Genomic DNA, 16,675 nt, shown 5'->3' with positions numbered 1-16,675 from the left:
GAGAGGATGTGGGGAAAGAGGAACTCTTTTACACTGTTGGTGGGAATGCAAACTAGTTCAGCCACTATGGAGATCTGTGTGGAGATTCCTAAGAAAGGTGGGAATAGATCCACCCTATGATCCAGTTATACCACTCTTGGGTATCTTTCCAAAGGGGTTGAATTCAGAGAATGACAGCAACATATGCATACCTATGTTCATAGCAGCACAATTTGTAATAGCCAAAATATGGAACCAACCCAGATCACCATCAACAATGAATGGATAGCAAAACTGTGGGAAATACACACAATGGAATTCTATTCAGCCATAAAGAATAACAAAATTATATCATTTGCAAGAAGATGGAAAGCCCTGGAGAACATTATGTTAAGTGAGATCAGCCAAGCACAGAAGGAGAAGGTACATATGTTTCCTCTAATATGCCCAAACTAGGAAACACAGAGGATACCAGTGGGACTCCAGATAATGGAGGGGAAATATTAGCAAAGTTTGAATGGAAAGATAGGAGAGGAGGAAGGCTGATCTTGATTAATGAGGGTCTACATCTGAATATATGTAAAATTATGAATATGACATGGTTAACCTGGACAACCACTGGTGGGAGGGGGAAAGGGAAAACGGGGGTGGGGGGGAGAGGGCACCAAATATAGTTTAAATGTATACTATTTATGTTCAATAAAAAAATTTTAAAAGAAAAAAAATTTGCATATTTAAAATAAAAAAAGTTAGTTTTCCCTTCTTCCCCTATCATCCTCCACCCACATGTCCAATACTTGCTCACTAAATTTTCAGTATTAAGTGCTTTGAGGTTTTATTTTGAATCAGAAATAAAATGTTATAGAGCAAATGTGTTGAGCTCTAGATTTTGTATCAAGAACAGACCACTGAAACCTTAAGTCATATTTTAAAACCCAGTTTGCTAATATAAAGAAGTGAGTTAGTGTGTGAATAATTTTGAATGGTTTATGTGTAAAGACTGTACATTCCACTCTTTAATTATGCCTTTAATACCTAGAGCATAGTGATGTCTCCTTTAGTGCCTGATATTAATTACTTGTGTTTTCTTAACACTAAAAACACATCAACAAAACTAAGATTATAGGTGTTCCTCATTCCTGAAATATTATTTAATGATGTTTTTTCTTTCTTTTATTTTAATTTGTTGTAAATATTTTTCTTTTGTTTACTTTCCATCAGTTCTATCTTTACAGTTTAGTCCTCCATTAAATAATGCATAGATATATTTTAAAATTCTCTGTTCTTTTATTCTTTTTTTAGAGGGTCTGGGGATGGAACTCAGGGGCATTTGATGTCTGACCTACATCCCCTGCCCTATTTTTTATTCTTCATTTTGAAACAGGATCTCACTAAGTTGCAGAGGGCCTCACTAAGTAGCTGAGGCTCTTCCAGAACCTTGACCCTCTGGTTTCAGCCTCTTGAATGCTGGGATTACAAGCATATACCACCATGCCCGGTATGTATGTTCTTAAACTGGTTTGTTTAGATTATTCACACTAATTGTAAATGTTAGATTATATTTTCCCTGTTTTAGTTTTTGCTTTCCATTTGTAGCACTCTTCTATTTGCAATCCAAGAAACGTAGAATATTTCGACTCTGCCGGGTGTGGTGGTGCAGCTTGTAATCCCCTTGCTTGGGAGGCGCAGGTTCGAAGCCATCTGAGCTGTCTTAGGAGACCCTGTTTCCAAATAAATATATAAAGAATAAGTTTCTGAGAGTGTATCCTGGAGGTAGAAGGATTTCCAGGAACCCCAGTACCACCAAAAAAAAAAAAAAAAGAATATTTTGACTAAACTTCTGTCCTTCCTCTAATTCTATAATTAAGTTCAGTTTGGTTATGATATTTTAAGGTTCACTTAGATGTACTTATATGTTTTCCAATTACTTTCTGAATACTTTTTTTAATTTTCTTCCAGTGTTCTTATTTGGTTAATTCATATTTTTATCTGAGGACATTCCTTTGTTATTTTTTTCAGAGAATATTTGTTCTAGATTATCTTTCAGTTAGTTTGTATTATCTCAAAATATCCTCTTTGATACAGAAAAGAAGTCTAGATCAACTATTACTTCCAAAATTTTGAAAATGTCTGATTATCTCATGGTTTCTATGACTGATGGTGCAAATAACATTAATAGTGTGTCATTTATGTCTTATTGTTTTCTTCTCTCATTGTCTTAAATATCTTCTTTTGGTTTTTGGAAGATTTATTTTTATTAAAGTGTGACTAGGGATAGATGATTTTTTCATTTGGTATATAATCAATATAAATATCTCTAAATATGACTAGAAAATAATTAAAAATGAAAGTTTCACCTACTACCTCTTTCTACTACTTCATTCTTTAAAGAGTAAAAAAGTAACAGAAAGCTTTTACTTATCATATGTAACTTGTGTGTGTGCATGCGTGTGTGTGTGTGTGTTTGTGTGTGTGTGTGTGTGTGTGTGTGTGTGTGTGTGTGTGTTGGGAACACTGGGAATTGAACTCTCAGGTAATTCTACCTCTGCACTACATTGCCAGCCCATTTATTATTATTATTATTATTATTATTATTATTATTTATTTTGAAACGGAGTCTCACTAAATTGCAGAGGGCCTCATTAAGTTTCTGAAGCTGGCAGATAACCTGCTGTCCTCCTGTCTCAGCCTCCCATGGACTAGGATTATAAATGTGTGCAACCATGCCCAGCTTCTTATGTAAATTTTAATATCAATGTTTTATCCTCCAATTCATGGACTCTACTTATATTCTGATAATTTTATACTCTATCATTATTTCTTGTGGAACTGGAGAGAATTTATCTTTATCTCATTTATTCAGATTTTAAATCATGTTTTAAATTTGTATGGAAATGTATTTAGTAATACACTTTTAATTGCTATTTTATTTATTTGTCTATAATCTATTTCATTCATTTTCAATATGTTAAGTACTTGATCCATAGTTTTGTCATATTTCTAATCTGATAACTTTATATTATAATGTTCTTGAAAGTCTAAATCTGTTTTATTTGTTCCTGTTAAGTCATATTGAAAGTGGCTTGCTGTCCTATGTATTTGGTGACCATTTTTTTATGAGTAGGTTTGAATTGTGGAGTCCTAGAAGTCTAAATTGAAACTGTTTCTCAACAAAAAAAGGCAGGTTGGGGTTGGTGAGTTGGAGGAGTGTATGGAAATTTCTTTCAGGATCTTTATTGTAACAATAGCTATAAAGTCTTTTTTTTTTTTTTTTTTTGGTACTAGGGTTCCTGGAAACCCTTCTATCTCCGGATTACACTCCCAGACCTATTTTATATTTTATTTGGAAACAGGGTCTCTTAAGCCAGCAAGGCTGGCTTCGAACCAGTGCGATCCTCCTGTCTGCTCCTCTCAAGCGCGGGGATTACAAGTGTGCGCCACCACGCCTGGCTATAAAGTCTTATTTGTCAGACTGAAATGGTATTGGTATTTGCTTTTAGAATAATTAATTTACTGCTTTTGATTAAGACTCTCAGTTGGTGTGAACTTATACATTTTCAATGTTCTTTTTTATTTTGAGGGAAAGGTTGTGTCTCTTACTTTTTATAGAACCAGCAGTGCACTAAGGATAATCTTTATTGCATTTTGACAAGGATGTATCCTTCTGGGTCATTAATTTGACATCAGGGTGAGTATGAGAGGGGAAATTTATAATCTCAGTTTATTTGTACCTTTGTTCTTTCTCTTTGCAAAGATCTTCTCCTACAAACTTCCCCTTATCCCACAAACTCAAGCACACATACCTCCCTTCCCTTCATGCTGAGTCATTCTTACCCATATTTCTTATTTTCAGGTCTCTCTTACTATATATACTAGACCAGACATTTCTACTGTATGGCCTCATTGTATTCTTTCCTTCATAGTATGCAAAACTTCTAAAATTAAATAACTGATAAAAAATGGGACTTCAGAAGTAGACAAAGAAGCAATATGTCATGAGCATCAGTACTGATTTTGACCTCATTAAAATTGGATGACTACATCAAATAAGAAAACTTTTCTTACTATTTCATATTTGAGGCACATAAATTTCAATATAGCTTAGAATAAGTGTTTATTTAAAACCGAGTTTGGGGTGGTTAACAAGCAATCTGGAATTCAGAAGTAAAATGCCACATTGAGGCTATTCTGTAAGAAAGCTTAAAAAATCTTTATCTTATTATAAGTGTTCTTTGAATATCTCTTTTTAAGAAATAGATACCTGCTTTATAGAGATTTAATAAATACAGATATAGTTACTATAAATAATAACACTAATTATCCTGTGTAATCAAACCCTTCACCTGCTGTGATACGTACTGCATTTATGCAGATCAGCTGTAGGCCTTTCATCCATGAAATTATAGAATGTATAATGTGATGGGCCATGATATATTCAGTGTAATTGCTTATTTATAAAAAGAGCCATCAACAGCCCACTTTAAATAAATTCAGAAATCACCGTAGGGCATTTAGAAATGAATATTTTATATGACATTTTAAAAAGATTATGAGCATTTCTTTGAACAGTAAAATTAATGGCTGTTTGGCTGTTTAAACTCATCCAGTGTAGATTCAGGATAATAGCATATAAACTGTAATTACTGTATTTGTGTTTTAATTAGTAACAACCATCTACCTTACTAGTAATGCAATTTTTACCTAAAATATGAATAAAGGGAAAATAATTTAATTTAATGAGTGTTAAATTTTCTCATAGGTCTTTTGAAATTATATTTTAATGGTAATGGTCTGTATGCTTCTATTTGCCCATCTATATATCTACTTACCTGCACATCTATATTTTATTATAGCAGCACATAAGTCTATATTACCTGGCAAAAGTACAAAACTTTTTAATCTCAAATGTAGCATTAAAATCTTGTTTTTAGTATTCTTAGAAACAATGCATCTTTTGTGTGTTTGATATTTAGTGTAAATTAATTTTTGTTGTTTGTGATGTATTATCAAGTTGAAACTACTTATTAGAGCCCAATATTCCCAAATCAAGGTGAGAGAAGCTCAAGAATAATGATCTCATTTCAAGATTAGTTGAAGAATATTAAATTAGTGACTCATTCCCAAAAGTTATTGTCATAACAGAAAATAAAGTACCCAATTAAAATGTGTGAAGTTGTGGATGATGGAAATAGGTGTTTATGCTTTATTAGCTATTAACTGAATAGCTTTAGAAGGCCACAATGTTATTCATGCATTTCTTTACATTCTCTGAAAATAAAATATTTTCTCTCTATTCTTTGGTACATGCATTTTCTAAGTTCACACTGAAAATCAATAAAATACCACTCACTTACTTTTAATATAAATTTAAGTTTTCTATTTATTCTATACTTATTTTTATGCATGAGATCTTAGCTATTACTCACAGGAATAAGTCAAGTGATAAAATACATAGAAAACAATGTTTTAGTCAATAAGACAAATTCTATAATTAAAGAAAATTGGAAGTTTTCTCTAAAAGTAATGCAAGTAACCTTTTTTAAAACTATGTAAAGTTTTAGAAAATTAAATATCTATGATAAGACTAGGCTAAGGACAAATTTAAAAAGGTATTAATTCAAATTATTCAAATGTATTATTTAAAATCTAATACCGGAGATAAAGAATAAAGGTACAATGGATATGAACTTTAAAGAACATGAAACTAAAACATTAACTTTGTGAGAATTCTGAAAGAAGGACATTGGTCATAACATGCACTTATATGAGATCCATGGGAATATCCTCAAAATATTCATGTAATTGTTTTAAATATAAGAAATACAAATTTAGGCAGAATGTCAAGTCCTAATTGTACTTTAATAATAAAACTAATTTATCTAAGAATTTCATGAGCAAGTAGTAAAGATCAAAATATCTAAAAGTGAAAATAAGTTAGGAGATGAAACTTTTAAAAATAGCCTTTGTTTTATTTTATATATATATATATTTTTTCTTTTATTGTTACATTGTAGCCATACATCTTAATGGGATAGAAGTTGGTAGAGGCATACATGAACACATCATTCACTTAGCCCTTTCCCAATTTCTACTCCATTCCCTCCTCCTCCCTTCTTCCATGTTTAGCTTAGTGATTGACTTTGATATGTTTGTGAATGTACATCATGTACATTAGGGAATTTTCCTCTTCCCCCTTCTCTTTGCCCTTAGTTACTTCACCTTATTTGCTCATCTATGGTTTCTTTTTCAACTAGAGTCCCTCCTATGACCCTTTTTCTCCCTAGCTTCCACATATTAGGAAAAGCATCCAATTTTTTTACTTTTTGCTGATTAATCTCATTTTGCATAATGTTTTCCAGTTCCATTATTTTCTTGCAAATAATATTAATTTTGTGCTTCTTTAGAGCTGAATAAAATTCCACTGTGTTCACATCCCATAGATTTGTAATTTATTCATCTTGGTTGGTTTCGTAGCTTGGCAATTGTGAATTGTGCTGCTATGAACATAGATATACATGCACTAGTTTGCTAATTTGGTTTCAGTTCTTTTGGGTAGATAACCAGAAGTATTATTGCTGGATCATATGGTAGGTACATTCTGAGGATCATCCATACTGTTTTCCAACGTGGTTGCACTAATTTGCAATCCCATCAATAATGTATTAGAGTCCACTTCTACACATCCTTGCTAGCATTTGTTGTTAGTGTTTGAAATGATTGCCATTTTAATTGTAGTTAAGCAAAATCTCAAGGTAGTTTTGATTTCCTTTTCTCTGATTACTAATAATGTTAAATAGTTTTTTCATACATTTATTGTCCGTTTGAATTTTTTCTTTGTGAAGTTTCTATTTAGTGATCTTACACATTTTGATTGGGTTATTTATTTTCTTAGTGTTGAGTAAAAATAGCCTTTATTTTTGAAGAGTAATTTTAAATTTACAGCAAAATTAAGAGGTACAAAATATGTTGTATGTTCACCGCCTTCACACATGTATCATTTCTCCCAGAATAATCTTCCCACACCAGCATGATATCTTTATTATGAGTAATGAGCCTATGTTGACACATCATTATCACCCAAACTCTACAGTTTACTTCAGCATTTGGGTAAGCATATAATAATATGTCTCTACCCCCATAGTATCATACAGATGCATTTTATTTCCATAAATGTTCTTCTGAGTTCTGGATGTTCATTTCACCCCTGTTTTTTTTTCATTTCACTACCCTGTTTTTTGTGATTTCACAGTTTTATCTTTCCTAGACTATTATATAGTTGAAATAACAAAATATATATCCTTTGTAGATTGTGTTCAGATTGACTTGAGAAAAAACTTTCAAATGTGTAAGAATTAATTTTTAGGTAATAGTATAAACTAAGCTTCTCTAGCTAACAGCTAACAAATAATTCATTGAGTCCTTTGGTTATATGAAGGCTTAGAAGAACTGTAGTTAGTTTTTTGGAGAAAATTGCAAGGGGAAGCAGGGGGACCCTTATTTCCCCCATCCATATTTGCATACCTTCCAGGGACAGTTAATTTGAACCTAGATATATCTATACACAGAATAGAAGAAATGGAAAAAAAATTTTCTGCTCCAAATGAGAGCCTCAGTCTTTATTTTAACTTGACTTCTTTTTATTAAATGGCATCATTCTTATGAGTGCAAGAGTAAAATATGCATTCTACTGTCTTCCATTATAATAGTAAAGAATGTGGAAGAGAAAAACATTTTTAATATTTAAAAACAAGTAAAACCAACAGTGGTTTAATCAATTTAATTTTATATGCATAACCCTCAAAGTAAATATTCTTATTTTGAGCCATTAATTTAGATAAACATTATGAAGTTTATCTTATAATAGTGAATTTGCATACTCCATTCTCAACCATTATAGAACTCTAGAATCTGAGTAACAACAACAAAAAAAATATTTTATTCTGTAGAATAGTGATTCATTTGCATTTGAAATATCTAAAATTTATTTCTTACTGTACTTATATATACATAAATTATGCTTGAATTCAATTTTTGGAAAATTATAGTGAAAATAATATTTGTAGATGTTAAATTTTTTGGTTTTTAACCTTACTTCATTGCAAAATACATTTATTATTAGAGTTTGTATATTTTTTTTGTGTGTGTGTGTGTGTGAGTGTGGTGCTGGAGAATGGGACCCAGGGGCCTTCTACCTCCAGACTACATACAACTCTAGAGCTATTTTTTCTTATTTGAAAACAGGGTCTTTCTAAATTTCTAAGAGCCTCAGTATGTTACCGAGGCTAGACTCAAACCTCAAGCATGTGCCACCACACCTGGCTAAATTTGTACATTTTTAATACTTATCTATCGGGGAAACAAAAACCATATAATATCATGTTTTGAAAATTCACATTTTCTTCTTATCAATAAAATTAATTTTTGTGATAAATGGAAGGACAATGTATATGATATTTAAGATGATATTAAGAAAGTGGGAACATGACATGAAATCTACATGAAAAATCATGTTGCAAATTATATCAGTATAGATTATATACTATTTTCTAATTTATTTAATTTACTATTTCTATATGCTAGAAGAATATAAGTGACTTGCAAAGAAATGTGATAATTCCTATCACACAATTCCACACACACAAATATATACATAAAAGCAACTATAGAAAATGAAGTGTTATTCACACTATTTTCTTTTGCCATACAAATGCCACAAACTACAGAAAATTAGATAAAGGTGAGGTTTCTTTTTCTTTTTTTTTTTTTTTTTGGAAAAGCAAGGAATCTTTCCCCAGGCAGATATGAGAATATTCGAAAAGATTATTAGCTCAAAAGAATTTAAGAGAGCTTTATTGCACCCAGAGGGAAAATAAAAAAAAAATCAATCCTCTTTCTTGGTAAAGGTGAGTGACAGCCAGTGTCCCAAGGGACAGCGTACCACCTTGTCAAAGAAAGTCTTTTTAGAATTAGACATAAAGAAAAGTTTTGCAGTCAACTATGGTGAATTGGTTTTTAAAACCTTTCAAATGTAGGATTTTATAAATTAAAGAATATGTACTAGACACTTGTAACATAATAGTTGCAGAAACAGGAAAAAATATGATTAAAGGAAGAAAAAATAAACAGTAGAGGAAATTATTAAAAAATAAATCTAGTATTATGAAGTAAAGATAGGAGTGAAACATAGGTAGAAAGACTCAGGAATAACATAATAATGATGACTATTCTTATAAAAGCTAATTATACAAAGGATAATTTTATTAGGAATTTCCCATAGTTACAGATACATCATAGAAGTTTAGATGAAAAAAAATTAGTTGAGTCTGATCAAATACTAGAATAAGCTTTTCAGATATTTGTAAAATGTTTATCACTATAGGTACTGAAAAATTCATGTAAAATAGTTTATGATTGTAACATGTAGAGCTTTCTGCAAACAAAACAAATCAACAAAATTATTAATTTATAATAAGCCAATGACTTTGAAACTCTCAAAAAAGGGAAAGGAAATTACTAAAATAACATTAGAATAATGACCAGCAAAAAAAATCCCATATTCCCAAGTATATAAAAACACATGAGTCATATAAGTCAAAAAACAAGAAGCTGTTCAATATTTGTACAGTTACTAAATGGGACTTACACTTAAAGCCTATATCTGTCTTTGGTTTGAGAAAACTTTAACTATATAATCAAGATTTTTAGGATTTGCACAGTTGTTTTTTCTGCCTTTAATGACTACTTTCCTGGGAAGATAGGATCCTCAGAAGAATGGGAACAAACTTAGCACATGACCCAATAATATCACTTCTTGGTGTCTACCCAAAAGAAAGGAAATCAAACTACCAAACAAATGCATGTATATCTATGTTCATAGCTACACAATTCACCATTGCCAAACTATGGAACCAGCCAAGATGTCCCTCACGGATAAATGGATTACAAAACTAAGGGATATGTACACAATGTAATTTTACTCAGCCATAAAGAAAAACACAATTACAACATTTACAGGGAAATTGATGGAACTGGAGGACATTAGTGAGATTAGTCAGTTACAGAAAATAAGAAATTGAATGTTCTACCTAATATGCAAATGATAGGGAGAAAATGGGTCATAGGAGGAACTCTAGACAAAGGAGATTTTATAGATGAGCAAATAAGGCAACCTAACTGAGGGGATGGGAGAGGAGAAAAGGGAAGTTCTCTAATGCACATAATGTACTTTAACAAACATACCAATGTCAATCACTAAGCCAAGCATGAGAAGGAGAAAGAGGGAGGGAATGAGGTGGGTATTGGGTAAGGGCTGATTGGGTGATGTGTGTATGTATGTCGACACCATCTTTTATTCCATTAAGATGTATGACTACAATGCACCAATAAAATAATTAAAAACGGTGAGGGAATCAAGTAAATCTTCAATGTAATAATGAATTTTCTGGAACAGTATGTATGTATAGTTACAGATTCAAGAATACTGTAATGGGGAGTGGGGATGTCTCTGAGAGTTAAAGGTATGAAGGAGGTCCTGGATGTAGTGCCCATAACTATAAATAACCAACAAAACAAAGAACATTGCAATGTAAATTTCTTAAAAGTTATGAGATAAAAATTTAAAATTACAAAAAAGACAAGTAAATTTAAAATATTCTTTCTTAAAAAATACAAGCATAATCTATAAATATAAAAATAGACTTTTTAAATCATTTTAACATTTTATGGTTTTCTTATTTCTATTCCTTATTATTTTATTATTTTCAAAGCAATACTTTGATGAATTTATTTTGCTCAATTGGATGATTAGAACATACTATGATTGATACTCTATTTGCAAGGCATTTGTTTTAAGTTTTTATTAAAATTATATTTGTTCTTTCAGAATTTTTTGTATAAAAATGTTTCTTAAGAAAGTTTAATTAGTGTATTAAGGGTATTTTTTCTAAAGGCATATGGCTAAAATATTTTCAAAGTTTTATTCCAATTAAAATGCTATGAACAATTTTTGATGAATCTGGTTGTGCTATATCCTAGGCAACATAGAATGCCATGTTTCTAATTGAGTGTTAATTTAACAAATAAAAATTGTAAAATTATTTTTAAGAGTCTTTAATTATAAAACCTAATATAATTAAAAGTTATATGATTACATGAAAGACACTGTTTTATTTTGAATTATTTCATTCTTGTATCGAATCTTCAATTGTAAAGTGGTATAAATCTACATTTATATATTTGTTCAGTTTAGTGGAGTAGAAGAAGTACGGTTCACTGTATTATTTCCATTATTTTGTAAAGATAAAGTTTTGTGATTTTTTAAAAAAATGCTTTGATATTTTTTAAAATCTGGTTTTGGTGGGATGAATATTGGCCTAACAAATGCATTAGACCCCCAAGCCAGATCTATAAATATCACTTTATAAGAAATAAAAGTCTTTGCTGATGTGCTTATGTTAAGGACACTGAAATGAAAATTATCTTGGATTATGCCCTTCAGCTTTAAATTTATTCATGGCACTTTTATAAAATGGATGGACAGGCAGGTTTGACACATATAGCAAAAATGAAGGTAGCCTGACCAGAGAGCATTGATAAACCCTTAGGCAACCTAACCAAAAGAAATAGAGAATCAACTCAAATTGTTGAAATCAGAAATGAAAATGTTAGACATCGCATACACAGTGGGGAAATTCAGAAGATAATCAGAAAGTATTTTGAAAATTTATGTTTTCATAAGCTGGAAAACAGAAAAAAATCTACAACGTTCTACACATGTAAAACCTATCTAAATTGAATCAAGTGGTATAGAAAACCTAAACCAACTAATAGAAATAAAAGAGATATAAACAGCAATAAATTTTTTTTACAAAATGAAAGTCCGGGTCTAGATTGATTTCCAGCTGAATTCTACAAAACCTTTATAGAAGAACTAAACACAATACTTCACAAATTATTCTGTGACAGAAAGAAATGAAATTCTTCCAAACTACTTTTATGAGACCAGTATCATCTTAATACCAAAACCAAATAGATACCTCATAAAATAAAATTATAAACCAATATCCTTGATGGACACAAATGCAAAATTGTTTTAAAATACTAGTGATACCCATTAAAAACTATATTAAGAAATTTGTACACCATAACCAAATTGGCTTTATTCCAGGAATACAGAGATGGTTCAACAGGTGCAAACCAATACATGTTACTCACCACAAAAATGTAACTATGAACAAACATCACATGATCGTCTTAATAGATGCTGAAAAAACATTTGACAAAATCCTATACCTATTCATGCTAAAAATACGGCAGATCAGAATATAAAGATCTTACCTCAACATCATAAAGATAATACATAATAAACTCAAAGCCAATATAATTTTGAATTGGGAAAAATGCAAGAATTTATTTTTCAGATCAGAAACAAGACAAGGATGCCCACTACCATCATGCCTTTTCAATGTGGCTCATGAGACCATAGGCACAGCAATATGGCAAAAGAAGGAAACCAAAGAGTTTCAAATAGGAAACAGATTGAAATAATGTAACCACAATCCAATCAATACCAGCAGCCATCAGAAGCTGGAAGAGGCCAGAAACAAAAATTTCCCTAAATGTCCACAAGCTAAACAGTTCTGCCAACACCTTGAATTTGACTCAGTGAAGATGGCACTGGACTGCTATATTCTCAAACTGTGAGAAAATAAATTTTTATTGTTACAGGAGCCACAGGGATCTAATATACTAGCTCTTTTCACTCATAAACCTTTGAACATATTTAAACTGGCCTGTCATGTTATATTAAAAACAAAATCCAGATGTTTTTATTCTTTCAACATAGTTTCACATTTTTTTGATAAATGTGATGGTTAATTTTGGTCATTGACTTGACTGAATTAAGAAATACCTAGAAAATTGTCAAAGCATACTTGTGGGTGTGTCGATGAGGCTGTTTCCAAACAGGAATGCCATGGGAGTCACAAACTGAGTGGGGCAGACCCACCTAAATGCAGTGAGCACCCAAGAGATGATAGGATGGAACAGAAAGAGTAGAAAAGGGAGAAGACAGTACTCCTATGCTTCATTCTTCTGGATGGCTGCTCTCTCCTGCTGCCACTCACAAACACCAAAATCCAGATTTTCAGCCTTTGGATAAAAAATTTTACCTATAGTAATCTAGTCTCAAGAGTTTTGCTTTAGCACCAAAAGTAAATGAAGATGTAGGTTATCTTCTAAGGCTCTAGGGACTGTCAGTAAATGCTAAAGCTAAACATATACAGATAAGGCAAGGCAATGCAAAGCAAGAAAAACACCAAATTGTTTGCCTTTCATTAATGGGAAAAACGTATTTGATTCTCAAAGCAATTTCAAAATAAAAAGTATAACACTTAAATATAGATGTGTGAATATACTTCTACATTTAAATCTGAGGCAATTTAAAATTTGTCATGATGTCAAAAATGTTTGTGTTATAAAAATATAAATTTAGATCATAAATATTTATTTGACACCACATATGCATATTGTTTTATATCTCATTTAACACATTTTATATAATGGATTAAAATTATTCCATTTTTCAAGGAAAATAAGATTGTGTATTTTTTTACTTCTAGTAATAATAATGATTTTTTCTTTTTGCACCTTGATTGGTGTATTATTTTCTCACGTCATAATGTAATCATGTTGACAATAACATACATGAACACATTCTTTGTGCTCCCTATTTCATTCCCTCCCAATACTAACTACCCAGATTGATTCACATGAATACACATGGTTTATCGTAGTATTTCTATACTGTGAAAAATTTTAATGAGAAAAAGTTTGCTATACAGAAAAAAGTTCATAATTTTCTAAATGACAAGAATGTGTTTATGTGTATCCAGATATCTTCTCTTTGAGGGATTTATTTTCTGGAATTCTATAAAATATGTCAGTAGTAAGAATTGGTAGAAAAACGATATAAAGCATGTGAGTAGCTGAATTTCTATCTCTGATTTGGTAATTACTCTTTATATGAAAACTGGTCAATATCAATTTTTTGGAATCTCTATTTAAGATCTATAAAAATAGATACTGTTTTACCTAGCATTATGAAAAATGTAAAATTATTTTGAAAGCTATAATAAATTTTACAATAAACAATATATTATAATAAACTACCAATGCACTTATATACTTATCTAATCATCTATAAATTATTAGATAATACAACAATGTAAAATTTTAGGTGAAATTACAGATTACAGTATATTATAAATATAGAGTTCTTTATTTGCACAGCAATAGTGATTTCATTTTGAGAAAATAACATATCATTTTCAAACAACTTTCTCAGAATTATGCCAAAGAGAATAACATTACAATACTTTTTAGCATTTTAATACATTATCACTGATATGACAGAATGCAAATATGAATATAAATTGAGTAACAAGGTTCTACTTAAACATATTTAAAGTTTCTCTTCATTATAAATGGAATATGTTATGTGAAGTCAAGTCCATTTCTTAATTCAATGAATAGTTGAGTTTTAGTTTTCTTGACTTTGATAAGACATTTAACAAACACCACTGGGCAAAACCCCCTTTCCCTCTGTTGAGAATAACCTTCCCATAGATAGTATCAGGGGGTTCTCTCTTCTTCCTTTCACATCCTAACATATTTGTCTCACTTAGAGTGAAGGCTGGTCTTTACTCCATATCTAAATTAATGCTCTATTCCTGACAATGGTGGCCTCCTTTTGCTCCTTTTTTCTTATCTCCAACTAGCATAGTCTTTAGTTTACCTATTCATCTGCATTGTTTAATGTCTATATTATCTTAATAGAATGCAATATCCAGAGGCATATTTACTTTTTAATTGTTTTATTATATCTCAATACCCAATATCTATAACAGCATTGACATACAGTTAACTTTGATTACATAGACAAACTCATGGCTGAATAAATAAATAAAGTTTAAGTACAAAGATAATACCAGATAGTTTTTCCTTCTACTTAAGGATATTTTTGGTTATTCTGGATTTTGTCCAAAAATATCCTGTGCCTTTTCTTAGGATATCTTGAGGTATGTAGAATTCTACAGCATGGATTTTTTATATATTTTTTTTTACAATTTTGATACCACTTTTCACTACCTTCTAGTTTTCATTGTTAATATAGAAAAGTGAACTGGTCTTTAGGAAAAATCTCTCTCTCTCTTCTCTCTCTCTCTCTCTCTCTCTCTCTCTCTCTCTCTCTCTCTCTCTCCCTCTCTCTCTCTCCCTCTTTCTCTCTCTCCCTCTCTCTTTCTCTCTCTCCCTCTCTCTCTGTTTGATAATGACATGCCTAGCTGCATTTTTTCTTTCTTATAATCTTTTTGGTTTCTTGACTATATAAATTATTATGCTCTTCAAATTTGTAAACTTCTCAAATGTAACTATTTTATGCTCCATTATTTTTACTTTATTTAAATAAGTTAAGTGCATTTTAATATTTATCACTGAATATTTTTTCCTCTTAACCATATATCTGTGCCTTTTACTCTTTGTTCTTTTCAGGTTATACTCAGAATAATTTTCACTGACCTGTTTATTATTTGTCTTCCTAGTTATTTCTAATTTGGGGTGACATTGATGCATCATATTTCTAAGAGTCTTTATTTTACTTTTGAGTACAAGACTTTCAATTTGGTACCTTTGAATTCTTCTTTTCATGTATCTGAAAAAAATCAAGATTTCATTTTATGTATTTAGCATTTATTATTGGTATAAATTATATTTGGCACATCATCTCAGTTTGATACATCAAGAGATGACTTTCTTTTACTGGTGCACTATAGTCTCACATCATAATGTGGACCATGTTGACAATGGTATATACTCACACAGCACTTAGTTCCCTTCCCCCCACACTTCCCCTTTTCCCTCCCTCCCAATATTGAGTGTCCAGGTTAGCAATGATATATTCACATGCACACAAATATTTAAATATAGCTTTCCCATTAATAAACCTCAGCCTTCTTCCTCCCTACCCTTCCTTTCTGGCCTCACTGAGGTTTCTCCTCTGTTATCTGGAGTCCCTCTGGTATCCCTAGTACTCCCTCACAGGAACATATTAGAGAAAACTTATGTTCTTTCTCTTTCTGTGCTTGGCTAATCTCACTTAACATGATATTCTCCAGGTTTTTTTATCTTCTTGTGAATGACACAGTTTTGTTCTTCTTTATAGCTGAGTAGAATTCCATTGTGTGTATTTTCCATAATTTTGCAATCCATTCATCTGTTGATGGAGACTTAGGTTCATTCCATATTTTGCTATTGTGAATTGTGCTGTTATAAACATGGGTATGCATATGTTACTATAGTTCTCTGATTTCAACCTTTTTGGAAAGATACCCAGAACTGGTAAAGCCAGACCGTATGGTGAATCCATTTCCAGTTTTCTAAAGAATCTCCACACTGATCTCCGTAGTGGCTGAACTAGTTTTCACTTCCATCAACAGTGTAAAAGGGTTTCCAGTAAGAGATGACTTTTTAACAATATTAATATATTATATTTTATGCCTTACTCATGCCACCTAGATTCCATAAGACATAGGTTACTTTTGTTTGCTTGATAGTTATTTATTTCATTTTAAAATATTTTGTAGCCAGGCATGGTGGCGCATGCTTATAATCCCAGTGCTTGGGAGGCAGAGACAGGAGG

This window comes from Muscardinus avellanarius, assembly GCF_963383645.1.
Source record: "Muscardinus avellanarius genome assembly, chromosome: 8".
NCBI lineage: Eukaryota > Metazoa > Chordata > Mammalia > Rodentia > Gliridae > Muscardinus > Muscardinus avellanarius.
Note: the sequence above shows the minus strand (reverse complement) of the source record.